At 37.1% G+C, this 22126-nt stretch overlaps 1 pseudogene; it reads right to left on the reverse strand.

Moving 5' to 3' along the window:
* Positions 1–20640: 20640 nt before the first annotated feature.
* Positions 20641–20834, reverse strand: LOC112826646 (small ribosomal subunit protein eS27-like; annotated as a pseudogene).
* Between the last annotated feature and the right edge of the window lie 1292 nt (positions 20835–22126).

Here is a 22126-nt window from a genome sequence, read left to right on the forward strand (position 1 = left end):
ACATGAGCATATCACTTAGCAACAGGATGCACTTTTCTTCCATATTTCCATAGAACAACATGGTTATGGCTGTAAAGCAAGAAAATACTGAAGTCTTCTGTTATTGCAAATAAATGTATAGTCACATGCTCTGTGCACATCTGTGTGAACGGATGTGGCTGTGTGCTCCTTTTATCCCTCATTGCTGTAGTTAACAAGGGAAAAAAGATATTTGCCTGGATATCTCATAATTACCAACAACAGCCACTACAAAACTATTGGAGACTTATTTATCAGACAGTGCAATTTGCCAAAACTTTACATACATTACTTCACTTAATCCTTAGAACGATCTGATAAGCTAGGTGTTTTTATACCTAACCAAGTGGTTTTATCCTATTTACAGATAAAGAAATTGAGGCTAAGAGAAATTAATTTCCCTAAGGTCATAGAGTAAGTGACAGAACTGGAATTCTAAACCAGAATTAACCACTCAAAAGCCCATGTTCTTAACTACTGTGTCCTTCGAGCTGATCACAAAATTAGTTCATTTACCACTTGGGCATCTTGGTGCTTTCAGACCAATTTCATATAGATTAACAATGAAGGGAGATTAAAGAGTACCTCTGGCTCCCTCTTTAGACTCATCCAGATGTTTCTTTGTTCTCTTGCCAGCACCTGGATCCGTGCTTGCAGTTCAGTTTAGGGCCTGTGGACACTGCTTTGGGTACTGAGAAACCCGCAGATCCTAGCACAGATAGCAAATGTCCTTGTCCAGGGAGTTTTATCCACAGTAAAGTAAGTAACCTTAGCAAAATAACGAGTTATTAAGTTTCTGTACATAAACTGGCATTTTCACTTACCTGTTTCATGCTGCCCTGCATCACTTGGGTGACCAATAAGCATTTCAAACTCAAAAGATCCCAAACTAACTCGCTTCCTTTTCTTTCTGACCTTCTCCATACCCCCGAACTGTCCCTGGTCCAAGGTCCCCTGCTTCTGTGGATGGCACTACCAGAGGTGGGTTTGCTCAACAGAGGCTAGTGAATACAATTCATCTATGATTCCTCTTTCTCATCCACTCACAGTTCCAATTCCATTACCAAGCCAGTTTACCACTCCCGTCCTTCCACTTACCTCCATCCCCCGGCTACCAATACATGTTTTATTATATTATTTTATTTTACTTTTTTGCAGTGTTATATTAGTTTCAGATGTACAATACAGTGATTCAGCAATTCCATACATTAACCAGAGCTCATCACAAGTGCCCTCCTTAATCCTCATTACCTATTTAACTCATCCCCCCCACCTCTCTCCCCTCTGGTAACCATCAGTTTGTTCTCTATAATTAACCAATATGTCTTGCTGTTGTTATTACAAAAGCCCCCAAACTGATACGTACCCACTTTTGGCCGAGGCTATCCAGTCATTTCACTGCAACTGGAGGTATCTTTCTAAAATGCATGTCTGGTCTTTTTACTCCCCTGATAAATAGCATATGGAACGCTACACCAAAAACTAATGATGTACTGTATGGCAACTAACATAACATAATAAAAAAAAAGAAAAAATAACATACGATTCTACATTTTCCTTAGAATGAACTTTGAATTTCTCTCTCAGGTTCACATAGCCCTTCATAGCTGATTTCTGTGCCATTCTCCAGCCTCACCTCTAGAGATGAATGATTCCCCTCCATTCCAGCCACACCAACTCACTTCTTGGTCTTGAATATATCCTCTTACTTCCAGGCCATTGCACTGACTGTTCTTCAAGCCTCCTTTGTCCAACAACCAATTCTTTCTAGGTCCAACTCATTCCTATGAATTCCAACATTCAATGCTGAAATTACTTCCTCCAGAAAGCTTTCCTGAACACTCTGAGCCAGAATAAATGCCCCTCCCAGTAGCCCCATAAGAGCTTAGAATTCCCCACTGTTGCATCTGTTACACAGTTTTGCAGTGATTTACTTACTTGTCGCATTCTCACCATCACTGTAGTGAAAAGCAGCCTATTTTGGTCATAATCCATTTCTTGGATAATTGACTAATTGGCTAAGTAAATAGTAATGATAAGAAATCAGGGGCTGGAAGCTAGTATACCTAAATGTGAACATTTTTTTCTTGCATGAACTTTTTGGTTTCCTTTCTTCATCTTGACTAGATCATATGGGCAAGAACTTGCAAGTAGTTCTTTGATCAGGCAATGAGGAGAGGTATTAATAGAAAGTGTGGGGAGGGTCTAAGAAGGAAAAACATTAATGACTTCTACCAGTACACACCCAAAATACATGTTTTATCAGCCCTCAATTTCCAACTGGTTAAGAAAAAGATTATGAATGATAGATAGGCAAAGCTGCTGATAGAAATTCCTAACCAGAAATTCTTGACTCCTGTGTGTGATGATGGGTTAGTGGTGGGTGGCTGTGCTGTGAAAGAGCTCTCTCACCAGCTGTTTGGACTTAGGCAATTCATTCCAACCAGGAATTTAGGTCTCGGTCTCATCTATAAAATGGATGATTGTACTACCCTATCTCAAATTGGTCTCCATGAGGTCTGCCATTGCTGATTTCTTTAAAACTTCTCCTTAAGTACCTTGAACTTTCACAGCCTATTGTTTTCATAACTGCTATTCTCCTTTACCTGGAATACCCATTTTTAGACTCCTTCTTAGAAGGTAGCTCCTAGTCTGTCCAAGGACTCAAGTATCATGTACTCCAGAAAAACCTCCCATGGTTTCTCTAGCTGAGATCAAGTGCCAGTTTCCTCAGCTCCATTTGTCATGGAGCATTGGCAACGTTGTCATGCTGCTCTATATTCTTGGTTTACTTCCACGAGTCTCTGAGTCAGCTGCAAGTTTAATGTCAATAGTAAAAATAACGATGAGCATTCATGAGTGCTTACTATCTGCCAAACCCTTTCCATGCACTTTAATCATCACTCTAGGCCTAGTAATCCCTACTTTGTACATGAGCAAATCGAGGTTTAGAGATGTTAACTTCTAAGTAAGTGACAAAAACTGGGTTTCAAACACCATCTATTCAATTTTAGAGTCCAAATTTTGAACCATTATGCAATATTATCTCTTCTTGAGAGAAAACTCTGTCCTATGTATCTGTGTACTTTCGATACATGCCTAGCACACAGCAGGAATTAAGTAAATGTTAGGGAATTGGGCAAGCAGTTGAATGAATGAACAAGTGAATTAATGAATATGGCAAAGAAGCAATAATAAAGTAGTGAAAAGAATAACAATAATGATATTGGTTGGATATTGAATAATGGGATAATATCAAATGTGGAGGTAATAAAACTTGAGAAACTTATATACATACTATTGCCATGGTTTCTGGTCTACAATTCTTACCTACTTGCTGAAAAGGTGACTAAAAGTTTACTACATTTTTATAACAGAACTTCCAAGACCTCTCTCCTTCTAACTGAGGTAAAGTGTTTGACATAGTACCCAACATACAGTTTTTGCTAATCAAATGTTAATTTTCCTGAGCAAATGCCTCAAACGGTCTTTCCTATAGTATGCTAAGTATCAACCAAAGGGGCACACACCACGTATACATTTTCTAAGGCCTCAGCAAAATTCTTACTTTGGTTACATCTCTAAGATGTTGGCTCAAAAGATAATCCATCACAGAGAGATGACTAGCATAGCCCTTGTCTTCAGGCAGAAGACAGACAAACTTAAGTTAAAGAAGTGTGCTTTGCTTTTTATTTATTCCAATCCCTAAGTTTTTCCACAGCAGGAAAAGAAAGAAACAGAAGAGGAAGAGGAGAAAGAGGAAGAAAAGAAGGAAGAGAAAAAAGATAAGGAGAAGGAAGTGAAGAAAAAGCAAGAAGAGAAACAGCAAGAGGAGGAAACAGAGCAAGATAAACAGGAGAAAGAAGAATTGAAGGAAGAGAAGGAGGGAGAAGAGGAAGGTAAGAAGGAAGAGCAGGAGCAGGTGAAAGAGAAGGCAAGTCTCTCCCCAGATACCTTCCTTTACTTTAGAAGTCCTATGGACTGTGAGAGAAGCTCTAGTCTAAATGCAGGAGGACAGGGAACTTGGCCTCTTGTTGCCTCAGGGACCCCAAGAGCCTTACTTTTGCGAAGATAAAACAAGGGAATTGAACTAAAAATTTCAAGATTTTTTCCAGGTCTAAAATATTAGTAAGTCTACAGAAAGCCCTGTTTTCAATTCTCTTAAATTCTGACTGAAGAATGTATATTATAGATAATTTCAGTGTTTTTCAGGCAACATGAGAAAAATCCATCGGTAGAATCACATTGTGATGGTTAATTTTAAGTGTCAAGTTGACTGGACTACAGGGTGACCAGATATTCGGTGTATATCTGTGAGGACAATAGTATCATCTGAATAAGTAGACTGAATAAGAAAGATTGCCTTCCTTAATGTTGGGGCCCTCACCCAGTTATCTGAAGGCTTGAATAGAACAAAAGTGCTGACCTCCCCTGAGTAAGAGGGCACTCCTCGTGTGTGACTGTTGAGCTGAGATACTAGTGTTTACCTGCCTTTGGACTCAAACTAAAATGTAGGTTTTTCTTGGGTCTCAAGCATGCTGGCTTTTGGACTGCAACTTATCCTATCAGCTCTCTTGCTTCTCAGGCCTTTGGACTCGAACTGGAATTATATCATCGGCTCCCCTGGGTCTCCAGATTAGTTATTATAATCTTGGGACTTCTCAGCCTCCATAAGGACATAAGCCAATTCCTTTTAATAAACCTCTGTCTCTGTCTCTCCCTCTCTCGCTCTCTCTCTATATATCTATTATATATTTTATACATATTAGTTCTTATATATTATTTCATATATATTAGTTCTAATATATTAATAGATCTAATATACATCTAAAATATATATTTTATATATATTAGTTCTTATATATTATTTCATATATATATGTTAATTCTAATATAAGTTTTACTAGTTCTGTTCCTCTGAAGAAACCTAACTGAACACAGATCATTTACAAGAGATGAATAAGCAAGGTTTGATAATTTGCCTCCTTTTCTGGAACTATTAAGACCTTCTCAGCTAATTTTGTGGAGCTGACAATCTCCACAAGAACTAGGATTCAATTTCTAGCAAGCTTTCTAGATCATGGAGCACCCAATGAGCCACCTCAGAAATCACAGATAACCACAGTTCCTCTAGTACTTAAGTTAGGATTTCCTGAAACTCTAGGGCTCTAAGCCACTAAAGCCTGTTCTATGGCTCTTTAACACCATGGAGCAGTTTCCAAAACGCTGAACGTCCAATCTGCCATGAATCTCTCTCTCTTAATAGGCTATTCAGCAGATACTCATCCTTCTTATAAAATAAATGCTGAACTGGTCAATTTAACTTTTTTTTTCAGATAAATGCAGTGCAAATCGTTAATCTTAGTGGAAGTATTTGGGGGAATTCTTTGAGTAGTTTAATACTTGATTATTTTACCCTTTCTGACTTTCAGCATATCCTTAGAAAGAGAATGAAATTTTATTATCTAGAATTCTTTATTCCAAACACATTAAAGACTTTCTATTATAGGAACTGTCAGGGAGAAAGTAACGTATAACATCTGTAAGCCATAAAAAAGAGAAAGAATTTTTCTTTAAATTGTGATACTCTGATTCCCAAGTACTTTTCAAAGATTTGTGAAAGACCTTGAATTTAACAAAAATATAGCAGAAGAATTATTTCTGATTACATGCTTCTCTTGCTTTTTAATAGGGTTTAAATTTGATCACTGATCTAAAATATTCATTTTGTAAATTATTTCACAAAAAAATAAGAAGATTAAGTAGTTGACACTTTTAACCATGGTCTTTCGAGACAGCCAAATGATATTTAAGCCTGTTCTTCATTGTCTTTTGTTCTAAATAATCTCTATTAGGATGATTATTGCTAATATTTGAATTAACCAAAGAAGCAATTAATTCTATTCATATTAAATTAGAATAAATTAAATCTGTAAGAAATTTTCATTTTAAAATTTTACATAACAATTACATGATGTTTCTTTCACTAAGAAAAGTATTTTCGGTGGATTTAAATGTAATTTTTAAAATAAGCTACATTCCCAATTAACTTTTCATCTATTTTATTTGTCTTGGGGAGATTTAATTTTTGATATGTAATAACTGAGACAGTGAAATATGTCCCAGGATTTATCACTTCTTAAGAAAAAATGGCAAATGCAACAATCCCAAGATTTCTGGTCCGGGTTTAAGGGTAATGAAGATACTAGAACTAAGTAGAACACAGAATTTCCACTTCTCAATAATCTTCCCTTCATGTTGCTGAACAGTTTAGGGATAGAACATACTACCCAAAGTCTTTACCTCACACATGATTAGGATTAGAATTCAATAAGTAGTCACTGAGAAAGTAGTGCTACATTGGTACTCTGAACAACATAAAAATAGAGATTGTGAGTGAACTAAGAAATAGCCTTTTCAAGGGAGGGAAAATGTGCAAATAAAAAACAGAAGTCAATAGTGAGAAAGACTGCAGAATTATGGCTGACTATATAATTAGAGACTGACATTTCCATAGAAAGTAGTGATCAGGACATATAGGGTCTCCATGAATCTGAGAAGTCCAAGTTCGGTCATACTTAGAGCTTGAGTATCTCCTGTAGGTCTAGTGCCAATGCATGTCTGCTATTGGACCTACTACTAGAAAAACCAATACTTTTACCTTGAAGGTCATTAACACAGAAAATGGAAATTTCCTTATAAATCAGCTTATCCAACTTTCAATCTCTTTTGATTTACTGACCATGAGCCAAATAAATAAGAATCACTTATTATAGAATGGCTTCCAACTCAGATTCATGCATAGAATTTTAAGGTCCTGTGGCAATATACACAGAGCCGAGTCACAACCCAAAGCCTATATTTTGAGGATGTGATCAATGTGCCACTTATACAAACAAAATCATTAATCAAACAACAGATTAAGTAACACTATATACATTGCATTATATATGATAACAAACATAAGCCACAGTCCCTTAAGGACATTATGAATTTGATATCAAGAAAAGAAGCAATTAGCATCATACAACTAATCATAGCAGGAGTTAAAGGGGCAAGATCAGGTTGAGTTTAAGATTCCTTGTAGCTTTTTTCCATTAGCACATAAATGTAGACTGCCTTATCAGGTGAGACATTTATCAAAGTAAGCCTTCCAATCATTATTCATTTTGTGTGTGTGTGTGGGTGTGTGGAAAAGGCCAGATTTTGTGAAGAATGCTAGTGAGTCATGTGAGTTGAATATTAAGTCACTGGAAACCCAATCAACAGTATTTAGTGTATACTTATTATGTGTGAGACACTGAGCTTGCTATCTTAACGGCCATCTTTATGCTCTACATTGACCATAGTGACGGAACAAGTCATGGGAATTCTGCTTTAGTCATGAAAATCCTGAAGTTATCATCAAACTTAAAGGAAGATATTATTACAAACTCGTGGACAATTTTTTCCTGTCATTAAGTTTTTTTTATTTTATTATGTTATGCTAATCACCATATATTACATCATTAGTTTTTGATGTAGTGTTCCATGATTCATTGTTTGTGTATAAGACCCAGTGCTCCATTCAATACGTGCCCTCTCTAATACCCAACACCAGGCTAACCCATCCCCCCACCCCTCCCCTCTAGAACACTCAGTTTGTTTCTCAGAGTCCACTGTCATTGAGATATTTATTTTGTACTTAATGAAAGAGGTCTTTCAGACTTGGATTTTTGTCATATGTCACTCTTATACATACAAAAAAAAGAGAGAGAACATAAGTGAAAGAAATTGGTTAAGATATTTCTAAGGTAAAGACAACCACATCACAATTGTCACTGGCTCTCAGCAATTGTAAGATTGTCCTGATTTCAAAAATGCTAAAACATGAAGAAAAAAAAGGATAAACAACAACAAATAACATGCACCCATGTACACACCACCTTGCTTAAGAAACAGAACAAGTCCCAACATCATTAAACCTCCTTATATACACCTCCCTTGTCACACTTTCCTCCTTTCCACACAAGGTAACTGCCACCCTGAATTTTGTATTCAGCATTCCCTTGTTTTTCCTCTACAGTGTTACCTGATATATATCCGAAACATATATATTTTGTCGAGTCATATTTTTCAACACAGCTTGGCTCTGAGAAGCCCTACCAGGCTCTACTTAGTTTAGGCCAGCATTGTCATCCCAGCTTATTTGGCCATGGGATTTGTGTTCAATGTCACATCTATTAATTTCTGAGGAAATACCGTTCTGAGGAATTCACCTGGGAAACACTGGTATGTCAAATGTGGGAGGAATTGCTGAGAGGAAAGGGTGGATAGGCAGATTGAGGCCAGATTGTAGAAAACCCTGAATGCCACATGAGGGAATTTGGATTTTATCCTGATGGTGTCAGAGCCATCTGGTCTGTTTTAAAGGACATGGCATGATCTGACCTGTGCTTCAGGAGCGTTCCTCTGGCACCAGGAAGATGGATTAATGTGGAGGGAGACTGGAGGTAGGAAAACTAATTAGAAGACAAATAGCCATAGCCCTGTGAAAGGTGACAAGCGTATGAGCCAGGCCAGAGGCAGCAGTTAGAAAAGATGTAAATGGTTAGAGGAGGGACAGCTAGAGTTACCAAAGTTGGTAAAGATCAGGGGTGAGGAGATGATCGCTTAAGACACAATTCACAGGATTTGAGCTTAGGTGACAAAAAAATAAGTGGTACCTTAAAAAAAAAAAAAAGGAAAGGGAGGAAAACTTCTAAATTTTTTAGAAAAAAATATTGTTTAGACATAGAATAAGATACAATCATTCAATAATTTTAAGTGTCAACCATCATGGCTGACTAAGATGTCCCTTGTTTGTATCTCCCCCAACAACAATTTGGTATCACTCACAGACAAAAGTGCCTCCATGGGAGCTGTGGAATCCAGCACCATATGCCAACGCACCCATGAGGAGTCTCATCCATCCATACATCAAATAACAGGCATAGAGACTCAGTCCTGGCTGTGGACCCTGCAATGGCCCATGAACCAGATCCAGCCCTTCTCAACTGTGGTCCAGAGGCCCTGGACAACACTGTCTTAGACGGAGAGCCTCTGTGGAAGTCCAGATTTCCAGCAGAGACGTTCTATGTGTATGTTTATATGGATATATTTCACATTGTAGAAATACAGCATCTGGTATTTTCATCCAGATGTTTGACATTATGTAGTTACTATAATCCAGCCAGCTGTGTGCTTTAGGTCACTTTTTTTTTCTTTTTTGTTCATTGATGAGTATAACATGCAGATAATCAAAAGAGTTGTTGCAATCATGACAGAGTACATCTATCATTTCTCCTTGATCTACCATATTAGATTAGCTTAAAAGGATTTGGTTTTAAGTAGGACACATTAGTCATTATCCACTAAGTACCTTCTTGTCTTCAAGTTATTTGCAAATTGATTATATCAGGGTTTCTGCCAGTATTTTCTTAAGTATCCAAGTGAAGGTTACTTGTCTGTTCTGCTTGTTATATGACTCGTGACTTCATTTAGTCCTCTACTGGTGACAGATTTCCCTGTTAACACCTCAAGATAAAACCTTTAGGGAACCTGACATATCAATAAAAAGAATGCATTAAAACCAAAGTTGGTGGAGTTGTTGCTATTATTAGAGTTCTACATATGAAATTCTGCCAGTATTTCAAATGCATACTGAATGCTTAAAATTACCATGGCCATTCTTAGTTGTGTATTTAATATCAGACTTAGGAAGCAAGATTGTGACAGATTCTCAGTTTACTACTTTTTACAACCATGAAACACGGTGGATTTTGCAGTTTTTTTAAGTGACCATGACCTAGAAGGACCAAAAAGTGGAAAATTATAATAATTTCTAAAATTTTTCACTTTAGATATGGATTAAATTATATATAACAAAGTCAATGTCACTTCATGAGTGGTGTGATTTGATACACAATAATGTTATCTCCTAAGATAAGTGTCTGCACTTAAAAATTAAGTTAATTTTACATAGTGATTTATCTGGAAGAAAGCATGGTATAAAAGGAATAGGAATGGACTTAGGCATCTCATAGACCTGGTTTGAGTTTCAGCTGGCCCACCTACAAGCTGTGTGACCTTCGACAAGTAACTGAAACTCTTGAAACCTCAGTTTCTTCATCAATAAGTGAGGGTGGTATTACCTATCTCATCAATTTGTAATGAACTTAAAGGATATAACATATTTAAGTTCACAATATCTGACACACAGTAACTGATAAGCCAACAGTAGGGTTCTAAAGATTCATAGGTTTTCTTTTTTTTTAATTTTATTATGTTATCTTAGTCACCATACAATACATCATTAGTTTTTGATGTAGTGACACATGAAAAGATTCATAGGTTTTCTGAAGAGGGATGAGAACTATGATGGGAAAATCTGCCAAACCATTTTGAACAATGGCTTGCTCATTTCATTAGCACAGGGTCAATGTGATGGCATGTGGTTTCTGGGACATAGTCATGTCCAGTTTGATGAAGTCAGATTAACATTGTATCATTGGTGTTATCAGATTAGGCAGAACTACCCACATAGGAGAGTTATAATAAATACATGAGCTCTAAGATTACTTTTAGACATGGATCAAACAGTATTCAGAGGTAGGAAGGGTAGGGGCTGAGATGAAGGAAGGATGATCCTGAAATATAAATTTAAGATTTTCACTAAAATAAAGATCTATCATCAAGAAATGTTTTCATCACCTATATCTTTTTCTAAAATCCATATAAAAAAATCAGTATCTCTAGGTTTCTGCCATATGGGATCTGAATAATTTTTGCAATAATGAAGATCCTATTATCATTCAATAGGTGAGTAAAGTTTCTTTTGTTCCAGAAACTATTTGTGAACACCTACTGTATACTAGGGGGAAGATAAATGTGCTTGAGAAACAGACCCATAGACATTTAACCTCAATTCAATATATTATAAAAATAACTTTCTACTGCAAAATATAATTACAAGATACTGTGTTCAACTAGAAGTGATTACTCTGTATACAAGGACTTCTCAGAGAGGTATTATGTGAGATAAATTTTGAAGACTGAGTAAGAGTTCACTAAGTTCACCAGGACCATGTTGTACAACTCCAAGAAGCAGCACCATCATGTTATATATAAATGGTGACCCCTGAGTTTGTGTTCCTGGGAAACTCTTTTGTATATCAGTCAGGATGCCTTCAGATGCAAGTAAACAGAACATTACAGGAAGTGGCTTAATTAATAGAAGGTTTTAGGGTCGCCTGGGTGGCTGAGTTGGTTAAAACGGCTGCCTTTGGCTCAGGTCATGATCCTAGGGGTCCTGGGATGAAAACCCACAGCATCGGGCTCCTTGCTCAGCAGGGAGTCTTCTTCTCCCTCTCCCCCTGCCCCTCTCCCCACTCATGTTCTTTCTCTCTCAAATAAACAAATAAAATCTTTAAAAAAAATTAATAGAAGGTTTTATTTTCTCAAAATCTAAAAGAAGTGGTCCTGAGGTGGTTCAGATGCATGGCTATTTCAGTCAAGATCTTCCATGATTTCACTTTGTTTTGGTCAGCATGTTGGCTTCTGTCCTTGGGCTTACCACCAGATGGTCATAAGATGGTTTCTAAAGTTCCAGAATACTATCCAAAATACAGGAAGAAAATGGAGCAGGTGAGAACACTTTTTGAATGTATCTTAATTTTATTTTTTAAAGGGAAGAAAATCCTTCACAGATGTCATCCGGATGTTACTCTTACACCTCATAGGCCAGAACTTACAAATAACTAGTATCAGTTACAAAAGAGATTGAGAAGGCAAGTAAGTTAAGTATTTTTTAACCTTTATCATGCAAAGCACTCTCTACTAGGAGGAAAAAAATAAAGAAAAGGAAAGCTCTTGCATAGGCAACCCACAGTGTCTCCAGGCTATTCTAAGGTGAAAAGAGTTTAGGTTTTTAGTCTCCAGAACTAGACACTTTGACAAATATTAAGGTTTTCTTGTCAGGTCTGCTAAAACTATACTTAGGTTCTAATAACTTCTAGTATTATTCTTCCCTTTCTCAAGAGTAGTAGCTTCAGCTAAACATCCTCTTTTTATTCTACCAAAATTACCTATGAGATAGGTATCATTACAGTTAATATCTATCTACAAAGGAGAAAACTGGGGCAAAGAGGGGTAAAGCAACATAGCCAGCAAGTAATTAAATAATGAAACCCAGAAATAGTCCCAGGTCTCCTGACTCTGAGACCAATCTTTTTTTTCTGTGATGTCTTAAATGTTCATATTTTCACATTATTTTCATATATATATTTTATGTTTATACTTTCAAGTATGATATTATAATATAAAATGATAAAGGATGATATAGTACTTTAATTATATACAGTATGATACAGTTTAGTACTATAACAAAGAGTAATAATCTCTGCCATATTTCAAACTATTATAGCCCAAGATAGACTAATCAGCTTCATGGGAATTATTCATTATAGGCTTAAAGGTAGTTCTGTTCAATAGGGCACTCTCTGTTCCAGGAGCCCATCATCTTCCCAGTACAGCCTGAGAGAAATAAAATGTTGGCTCTCATTCCAAAAGTAGAAGAGTTCGGGAAATGACCTGGGTATGAGGGCAACCAAGCATAAGAAAGGTGATTTGAAAAGCAAGAACTCTACATTCCTTGGACCTCTTTCCCTCCTTTTGTCCTCTAGTTTGCATCTGTCCATAGGTAGTAACAAAATCACCAGCAAATCAAAAGAACACGTTGTGCCAAGAGATAAGATGAGCCTTGAAAAGACCACAGGGAGCTAAAATGTGTTTCACCCCTGGGGAAGACACTGCATGGGCCATTTGAAAACTCTCTGAGATGGACTCTACACTCCAGATCAATAGATTTAATATCCAATAGCACCAGCCATGGTCGCCATGGTGAGCAAGTCTCTGGCTATAATTATAAGGTTCGGCTGGATGTAATGCAGGGAGAAATTCTTTATGAACAAAACAGGCTTGGCACCCTTATAAAGCTCGTACCCAGCATATTTCTCAGTCAGGGACAATTCAAAAGATGGTGCTTTTGAAGATAAAGTAGAAACCAGAGTAACTAGGTCATTTCATTCTGGGGTTTTCAAAAACTATTCGAAATCAGGCTAGGTTCTAAATAGTTCCCAGTGTCTGTAGCTATAATTCTGGACTGTGGCTGAGTATTTACTTGACCTCATTTTCCAACATAAAGAATTACCTATTAGACAAGTAAAAATAGAATTTCCCCAAAGCAAGCACACTTTGGTCAGGGAAGAACCCATTCGAGTGGAACCCTGTAGCAGAGCATCTAAGGAATGGGAGAGGTCAATGACAGAGTTTCCCTAAAATGTTATCATGTATTTTTAAAAAGAATGTGCCAAAAGAAGTGGTAGAATGTCATGTTTCTGAGTCATAGGCTGTTTAGTATGCTTTGATCATGCAGATTATTGTGCAGTTGCTCAAAAAAACTGTTTCAGGATAAGCAATTGAGCTTTTTGACTGAACCATATACACTCTGAAAATTCAAAGATTATATAAAGCCTACAGATTGGTGGCAAGCCCCAGAAATAGAGCAAATGGTTGATGGGGCTTTTTAAATTAAACTTTCTATTTTTGAAATAACTGTAGCTTCTTCTGCAATTGTAAGAAATAAGAGAGAGATAGAGTACTCTTGATCCAGTTTCCTCAAATGGTAATATCTTGCCTACCTATAGTACAATATCACAACCAACATATTAACAGTGATATGATTCTTCAACCTTGTTCAGATTTTCCTAGTTTTATATGCACTCATATGTATGTGTGTGTGTGTGTGAGTGTCTGTGTAGTTCCACAGAATTGTACATATGTAGAGGTTCATTTATCCAACACTAGTCAGTCAAGATACAAAACAACTCCATGTTGCCCTTAATGTAAAGTTTTAATAACCTGTGAAGGAGAGGTGAGAACTATATCATTATTTAAATTAAGTGGGAGAGGGGTGCCTGGATGGCTCAGTCGGTTGAACATCTAACTCTTGATTTCCACTCAGGTCATGATCTCAGCATCCTGAGATCGAGTCCAGTGTCAGCCTCTGTGCTCAGTGCAGAGTCTGCTTGTCCCTCTCCTTCTCCCTCTGCCCCTCCCCCAACTCACATCTGCTCTTTCTTCCTCTCTCAAATAAATAAAAATCTTTAAAAAAATCAATCAGGGGCACCTGGGTGGCTCAGTCATTAAGCGTCTGTCTTCGGCTCAGGTCATGATCCTAGGGTCCTGGGATCGAGCCCTGTGCCGGGCTCCCTGCTCAGCGGGAGACCTGCTTCTCCCTCTCCCACTGCCCCTGCTTGTGTTCCTGCTCTCGCTGTCTCTCTCTGTCAAATAAATAAATTTAAAAAAATAATAATAATAAAAAATAAATAAATAAAAATAAATAAAAAAATCAATCAAGTGGGAGAAACAAACAAAAGCAATGCATTTTAACATGTACATTTGTAAGTTCCTTTTAATTTCTATTATGTTCATATTTCCCCCTGAATTATTTAAAAATATAATTAATCTGACCTTGCATAGTTTTGATATTTTTATATAATCATTTTAAGATATATATTTAGCTGTTAATCAGTTATTTCCCCTATAAAATATATGACCCACCAATTATATGCCTGGGTATTCATCATAGAGAAATGAAAATTTATGTTCTCCCAGAAACCTCTACATGCACATTCATAGCAGCTTTATTTTTAAGAGTCAAAAGCTAAAAATAACCTAAATATCCTTCAGTAGGTAAATGGATAAACAAACTGTGGTACATCCATAAAATGGAATACTACTGAGCAACAAGCAGGAATGAACACTGATACACACAACTTGAGTGGATCAGCAGTATGCTGGGTGAAAAAAAAAAAAAAGCCATCCTGTATGATCCCATTTATAAAACAGTCCCAAAATAACAAAATTTTTGTGATGGAAAACAGATCAGTGTTACCAGAAGTTAGGCTCAGGAAGAGGGTATGACTTAAAGAAATAGCATAATGGAGTTTCTTTACGGTGATGGAACAGGTATGTATTTTATTATGGTGGAGATCACACATATCTACACATGTAATAAAATTTCACACAACGATATATCCACCCCAGAGTGTTTACATGTATGAAATGGGTGAAATCTGAATAAGGTGTGCAGTTTAGTTCATGGTACTCTACCCATGTGAATGATCTGATTTTAATAATGCCCTATGGTTATCTAAGATCTTGTCATTGGGGGAAGCTGCCAGGGAGGATAAACAGGAACTCTCTGTGCTAATTTTGCAACTTCTTGTCAGTCTAAAATTATTTCAAAAAAAAAAAATGAAAACAAAAAATTAGCTTCTCAAATTTACAGAGAAGTAAATTAAGATTCAAACAGGCTAAATTAACTGCCCTTATAAAGAAGCCCTCAAGCTAGTAAAAGGCCAAACTGGAATTTAAAAGGCCGGACTTCTGACTCATGTGACTACAGAAACTTAAATTGATTTTATTTTTTTTTAAAGATTTTATTTGTAAGTAATCTCTACATCCCACAGTGGGGTCTGAACTCAGGACCCTGAGATCAAGAGTCGCGTGCTCCACCAACTGAGCCACGAGGCACCCCAAACTGATTTTAAATAAAATTAATAATTCAGTTCCCCAGTTGATCTAGCCATATTTCAGGGACTCAGTATCTACATGTAGCTAATGGCTACCGTATTAGTGCAGATAGAGAACATTTCTGTCATCTCAGAAAGTTCTAATGCACAGTGTTGCCTAAAGTAATACACAGTGACTCACTGATTTGTCTTCTTTGACTTTTTCCTACCTCTCACACACACAATCAATCATGTTATTTTAAGAGACTCCATGTCTCAAATAGGCCCCTGACATCTGAAATGAGGATAGCAGTGTTGAGTTATTTTCAGAACAACTATGTAGAATCCAACTATAGTAGAACCCTGATGTCTTTTACATAAACATTTCAAATTCTATGATTATGCCATTAACACCATGTTATGTTTAATGTGATTAAGAAGTGCAATAGACAGGAGTACCTTTAAGGAGCACCTCCTAAATTGTCTACATCCTAATCCCCAAAACCTGTGAATATTAAATTCCATGGAAAAAGGGAAAGTAGCAGATAGAATTAAAGTTTGCTGATCAGCTGACCTTGGATGGGTAAATTATTTTGAGTTATCCAGGTGAGCCCAATGGCATCACAAGGTCCTTAAAAATGGAAGAAGGAGGGAGAAGAGTCAGTGTCAGAGAGATGCGGAGGGAGAAAGACTTGACAGGCTATTGGTGGCTCCGAAGATGGAAGGCAACCACATGCCCAAGGAATGCAGGCAACCTCTAAAAGCTAGAAAAGGCAAGAAAACCAGTTCTTCTGTAGAGCCTCCAAAGAGGAATGCAGCCCTGCCAACACCTTGAATTTAACCTGCTCAGAGTGATTTTTGGATTGATAACTTCCAGAACCGTAAGATGATACATTTGTGCTGTTTTTTAAGCCACTAAGTTTGTCATAATTTCATACAACAGCAATAGGAACCTAATATAGAAGTTTCCTAAAATTCAGTATTAATGGATGTAACTCTTGCTTAGTTATTTAATTCTATTTCCTTTTTTTTTTTTTTTGTAGTTGTAGAGAAGCAGATTTTAAAAGAATTAGTGGTACTTTGAGTCTCAGGAGTTCTTGTATGAAGATGCTGAGGCTTCAAATTGGCCCCTTGGCCTAGAACTGCACAGGAGGGAATGGTGGGTCTGTGGAGGAGGAGAGCAGACCTTGAGCTAAATCTCCATGCACAGAGTTGCAGCGTGGTTGTTTGCCTGAAAATGACACTGAAGTTCTCAGCACTGAGGATAAAATTAGCTAATCTATTTTGCTTCATGAAAAGGACAAGGAAATGATATAATCTTTAAGAACAGTGGAAGAGTATGCACAATTCCACTCAAAATAGCAATAAGACAATTGTTCTATTGTGTCAAATTACTGAGATTATATGTTATCAGATGAGATTTTATTTTTCATTTTGGCATTTTTTAAAAAATTCAATGTGCTTTTAAAGACAAAAAGGTCAACAAAATATTGAATGTTAGTATCAAAATAGGAAAGTGGGTCTAATACATTTGAAATGGGAGGAAATTTTCTGGGACATGTGCTAAAATACATCCTAGAGTTTTCATAGGATGCACCAAAAAATTTTGATTTAATGAGGGCTAAGAAACTACCTCAAAACTTTCCAAAAACTTTCATACTTTTGTGCCTACCTGAAATTTCCACATTATTTGCTCATTTTGTTTGAGGCTTTAATGGCCAATGTTAGAGTGAAAAAATATATATAGAGAGAGACAATTTGTTAGTGTTTTCAGGAAACCTAATCTTAATGTGCCTTCCAAGAGCTATGAACTTCCTCTGTCTGCTCTCAGAGCCCCTGAGATCCACTGCATGTCACCTATTCAGAGCCAAGGAGCTGTCTTCCTACCACACAGCTCAAACTCAACATGTGTCAAACTCAGCCATTCAAATCCTTCTCCATCCCAACCCTGTCCTTCTCCCATCCACTCAAGCTGGAAAGCTCAGTTATCCAGAGACACCCCACCTTTCCTCTCACCACTTCCAGCTCATCACCAAATCCTCACAATGCCTCCTCCTCTGTATATCTCTCTGGTCCACACACTCCCTTCCATATCCAATTCTGGAGCCTCCATTCATCTCATTGGTTCACATCTAAACACTCATCAGTCTCTCCTAACCAATCTGGTCAATGAAAAGGATTTATTACCATAGGATTTATGGAAAGGATTTATAATCAATTTTTCATTTAAAAATATTCTGCATCCGTGTTACCTGAAAATCACTGTGGGAAGGCATACCCCTTGTTATCAAGAAGTTTAAAATGAAGTGGGAAACAATAGTAATGTATAACAATCATAAAAATTACTACAGTTATCATTTACTGAGTATCTCCTATATTGTTGACATTATTACAGATGCTTTCTGTGCATTGTCCCTAATAATCATAACAGCCCTACAAGGTAGGAACTATGCTCATTTTACAGATAAGAAAATGGAGGCTCAGAGATGTTACTAGTTTGCCAAGATCTTGCAATCTTAAGGGGAATATAAACTGTAGATTCTTTTTTATTTTTAAGATTTTGTCTATGTATTTGAGAGAGAGAGAGCACCAGCAGTGAAGAGAGGCAGAGGGAGAGGCAGAAGCAGGCTCCCCACCGAGCAGGAGCCCAACACAGGGCAATCCCAGGGCCCGGGATCATGACCTGAGCCGAAGGCAGATGCTTAACCGACTGAGCCACCCAGGTGCCCTAAACCTGAGATTCTTAAGGGCAGAGGCTGTAATTCAACTTTTTATTTTCTATTAATGCCAGAATAAAAGAATTTCAGACAAAATAGCAGCTGACTTTGTAAATAATCATTAACAGTCTAAGTCAGAGGAAAACTGTATCTTTTAAAATGGTTAAACAACTGCCATGCCAAGGCCTCAGGTTTTTCCTATTTATGTTTGTGGACTTTTTTCTCCCTGATATGCCTTTGTCCTATAATTTCTAGTTACTCTGATAAAGAAAATATATGGAGTTAATGAGAATTACTCCACAGGAATGTTGGGAGAACTTAATAAAAGAATGCTTGTGGATTGTCTACCACAATGCCTGACAAATAGTAGACCCTCTATAAGAAGTAGTCAATACAGCTTAATGGCTAAGAGAGTGGGCTCTGTAATCAGCCTTTTGCTACTACTTTACAAGCTGTGTGACCTTGGCTAAATCACTAAACCTCTCTGAAACCTGCCTCCTTACATGTACAATGTGGCTAATAATATAATATTCATTCAGTGGAATCGGATTTGGATAACACATGTAAATCACTCAGCCTAATTTAGTAAGGACTCAATAAATACTAGCTTTTGGCTGTTATCTCACCCTCTTCCCCAGAAAAGCAGAGTTTAAACAAAAGTGTTACAGTGAAAAAAGAAATCAATGTCTGATTTTAATCCACAGCATTTATATACACACCAATCTGCTTTGCCAGAAGCTCACTGGCTCATCATCTGAACAGAAAGTTATCAAATCATGGGATTTAGGAACTCAGAGAGAATCTTATCTGAAATCCAGCCAAATTTAGAAATGAAATGGAGGTTCATAAAAGGAAAATTGACTTCCCAATGTTGTAAAGCTTGTTTAACGTAGATCCAACAGTAGAATCTAGATCTCTAGGCTTGTAATCTCATGCTCTTTCAACTACTAAGAAATGCACACCTTTTTAAAAGTCAGTTCAGCACCACCTCATATATTAGAAATAATAAAATGAATTACTAGTCATATTGTTCCAAAGTGTTTGACTAACTATATTAATTTAAGTAAACTCTCTATAGCTAAGTTTAAAATTCAAGTAAAAGCAAATTTATATGTTCCTGAATATGTGTTCATATTCCTTAAAAACAACATTAAAATATGAATACTCCTGTGAGTTAAAATTTTTAATGTTAAGTGAATTTTTTTAAATCACTCATTAAATTCAGAAAGCAATTGACATTGATTAAAGTAAGGATGATCAACAAAACTTGGAAAAATAAAATAAGTATTTTAAAACCCTAAATCACACATGTCTTCTGTCCATAGGAAGATTCCCATTTCCTGATGGGGTAGATCACAAAGGAGCTTCACTACACACAATCTTCAACTATATCACCTTGGAATTAATAGTTTTAAATGTGAAACAAATGCAAGTCACATAATAAATACACTCATTCATTATCCAATGACTATGGATTGAGCACTTCTTTGTTCCAGGAATGGTGGTAGAAGCCAGAGTCATAACGGTAAAATAAGACATGGTCCCTGTCCTCCAGAACTTTGGAAGATAATAGGAGAAGGAGACGAGAGATCAAGAAACTAAATTCAGGGTAATGGACATCAACCCCTAACATTTAGGATAACTGATATCAATAGCTAATATTTATTCAACACATATTAGGTGCCAGGTAATATGCTAAGCACTTCCAACTTTCAGACTGTTTCACAAAACTCTATGAGATGGCTGCTATTATTAGCCTCATTTTCCAAGTCAGGAATCTGAGGCCAAGAACTTACGAGAAAGCAGGGGATGTAGGATTCAAGTCGCCATTTGCTGTGTTAACAGTGAGGACCACTGCCTAAGTGATAGATGGAGAATATACTGTGCCAAAGATGAGGCGCTGAGCCCAGTCGTGGTAGATAAGGGATCGGGATTCCTAGAAAACACATGGACATTGACAGTTGACAGGGACTGTGCCAGTCAGAGAAGGATAAGAAAGACCTTCCAGGTGGACAAACCAGTATAAGAGGAACCACTTTCCCACTGACCTGAAAATTACCCTAAAAACATGACCTTCAAGTCCCTTCACGGTATGGCCTAGACCCATCTCTCAACACTACTCTTAGGCTTCAACTACAATTTAACATTTTTAACTTCTTTTTTTGCCCATAATCAAAACTTTATTGAAAAACTGACACCAAAATATGAGATCACTGTTGTAAATCTTACAAAATTAAGCATAATTACATTATCTTGGTAGATTAACTGGAATTACTGAACTGATAACGCTTTCTGCAATATAACACAAATCAAGAGGTTGTGTGGATCATTAGTGTTGCTTTCTTCTAAATGAACACCCCTCTGTGAGTCTGGCCTTTCCTCCTGTTGGCTGGCACAACACTGTTGAACAGCCTACACAAAGAACCAGCATCTAAGCATGACTGAAAACCGTGGTAATCTTGTAGCAGTCTGGACATTTTATATCCATAAAATAGGAATTTGGGCTCTGAATTTTTTAACATTTTTAACATTTAACATTTTTAACATTTAACATTTTCCAGAGAACATTGCTTCACAGAACGAAATTTACCTTCCCCGCTGGGCCTCTGGGCATGCCCTTCTTCTGTCGAGATTAGAACTCTGCTCCTAGGTAATGCTTAGCCATTCTGCAGGTCTCAGCATAGACATTCTTTACTCCAGGAAGTCTTCCAAGAGCTCTGTCCAGGCCCTTCTCAAATTGCATTTAGGGCCCCTATCATTCATGCCTATGGCCCCCTGCATTTCTGTCACCACAGCACTAAGCAGAATGTTAAATCCACATTCAAACATCTACCTTCTCTCTGATACTGAAAACTCCAGTGAGCAAAGTCTGTTTTACTCATCACTGTAATTCCAGAACCTGGCACAATGCCAAGCACGTAGTAGTCACTCAATAATTATTTGTAGAATGAGTTAAAATATCTAAATTTGTAGAGTAATATCCCCATCTTGTGGCCTTTTGGAAGACTCTGATAAAGTCATGATACCCTGCTGTGTTTTCAATACCAGGAGCACAGGAAGGCCCTGGCAATCCTTGCTCCATGCACTGAAGGAAATGAAAGTAAAAGTGATATACCACCTGTAAGGTCAATGTTTCCTACCTGTAGGTGACACAAGGCAGAAGAAATATTTGGAAGGGAATAAACCTGAGAGTGCTGTTGTATACAGCACTGAAAGCACACTCAAACCAGACAAACCAGTTCCCTTGTCTGCTTCCATTTTTGAAGCCAAAGATTTTATTCAGGTTTGCCTTCTGGAAGGACGTCTTCCAAGCACATATTTCCTCATGGACTGAGTCATTCTGAGTCAGACTCACAACCTTCCTAGAACCATAGCACCTCAGATGGAAGGAAAGAGCCCATATTTCCGAAAGAAAGCATCCAGCTAGCAAGCGGCACTGCTAGACCCGAACCCAAACCAGACGGCTGCTAAACCTCAGTTGGGTTTGATAATAATTAAACAGTGATTTGTTACTGTGCCATTATTATTATTATTATTATTGACTCATCATAATTAGAATGTAATTTTTCTATGAATGATCCAGAAGTGGGTGGTGGCACATAAATTAAAGCAATGCCCAAAAGGAGATGCTTTGAAAATGTGTATTCATCCCCAAAATAATAATCTAAAACTTCAGAATCTTGGACAATTTTAAGAGAAATGAGGCTTAAAGGAAGATTCATTCTAATTAAAAAGAATACAAAATTGAAAAAGACTTTGACTTCCCCTAAATAATTATCACTAGCACCTCCTGCAGCA

Source organism: Callorhinus ursinus, unplaced genomic scaffold (assembly GCF_003265705.2).
Source record: "Callorhinus ursinus isolate GAN/ISIS: 27379988/994484 unplaced genomic scaffold, GSC_fseal_2.0 scaffold7, whole genome shotgun sequence".
NCBI lineage: Eukaryota > Metazoa > Chordata > Mammalia > Carnivora > Otariidae > Callorhinus > Callorhinus ursinus.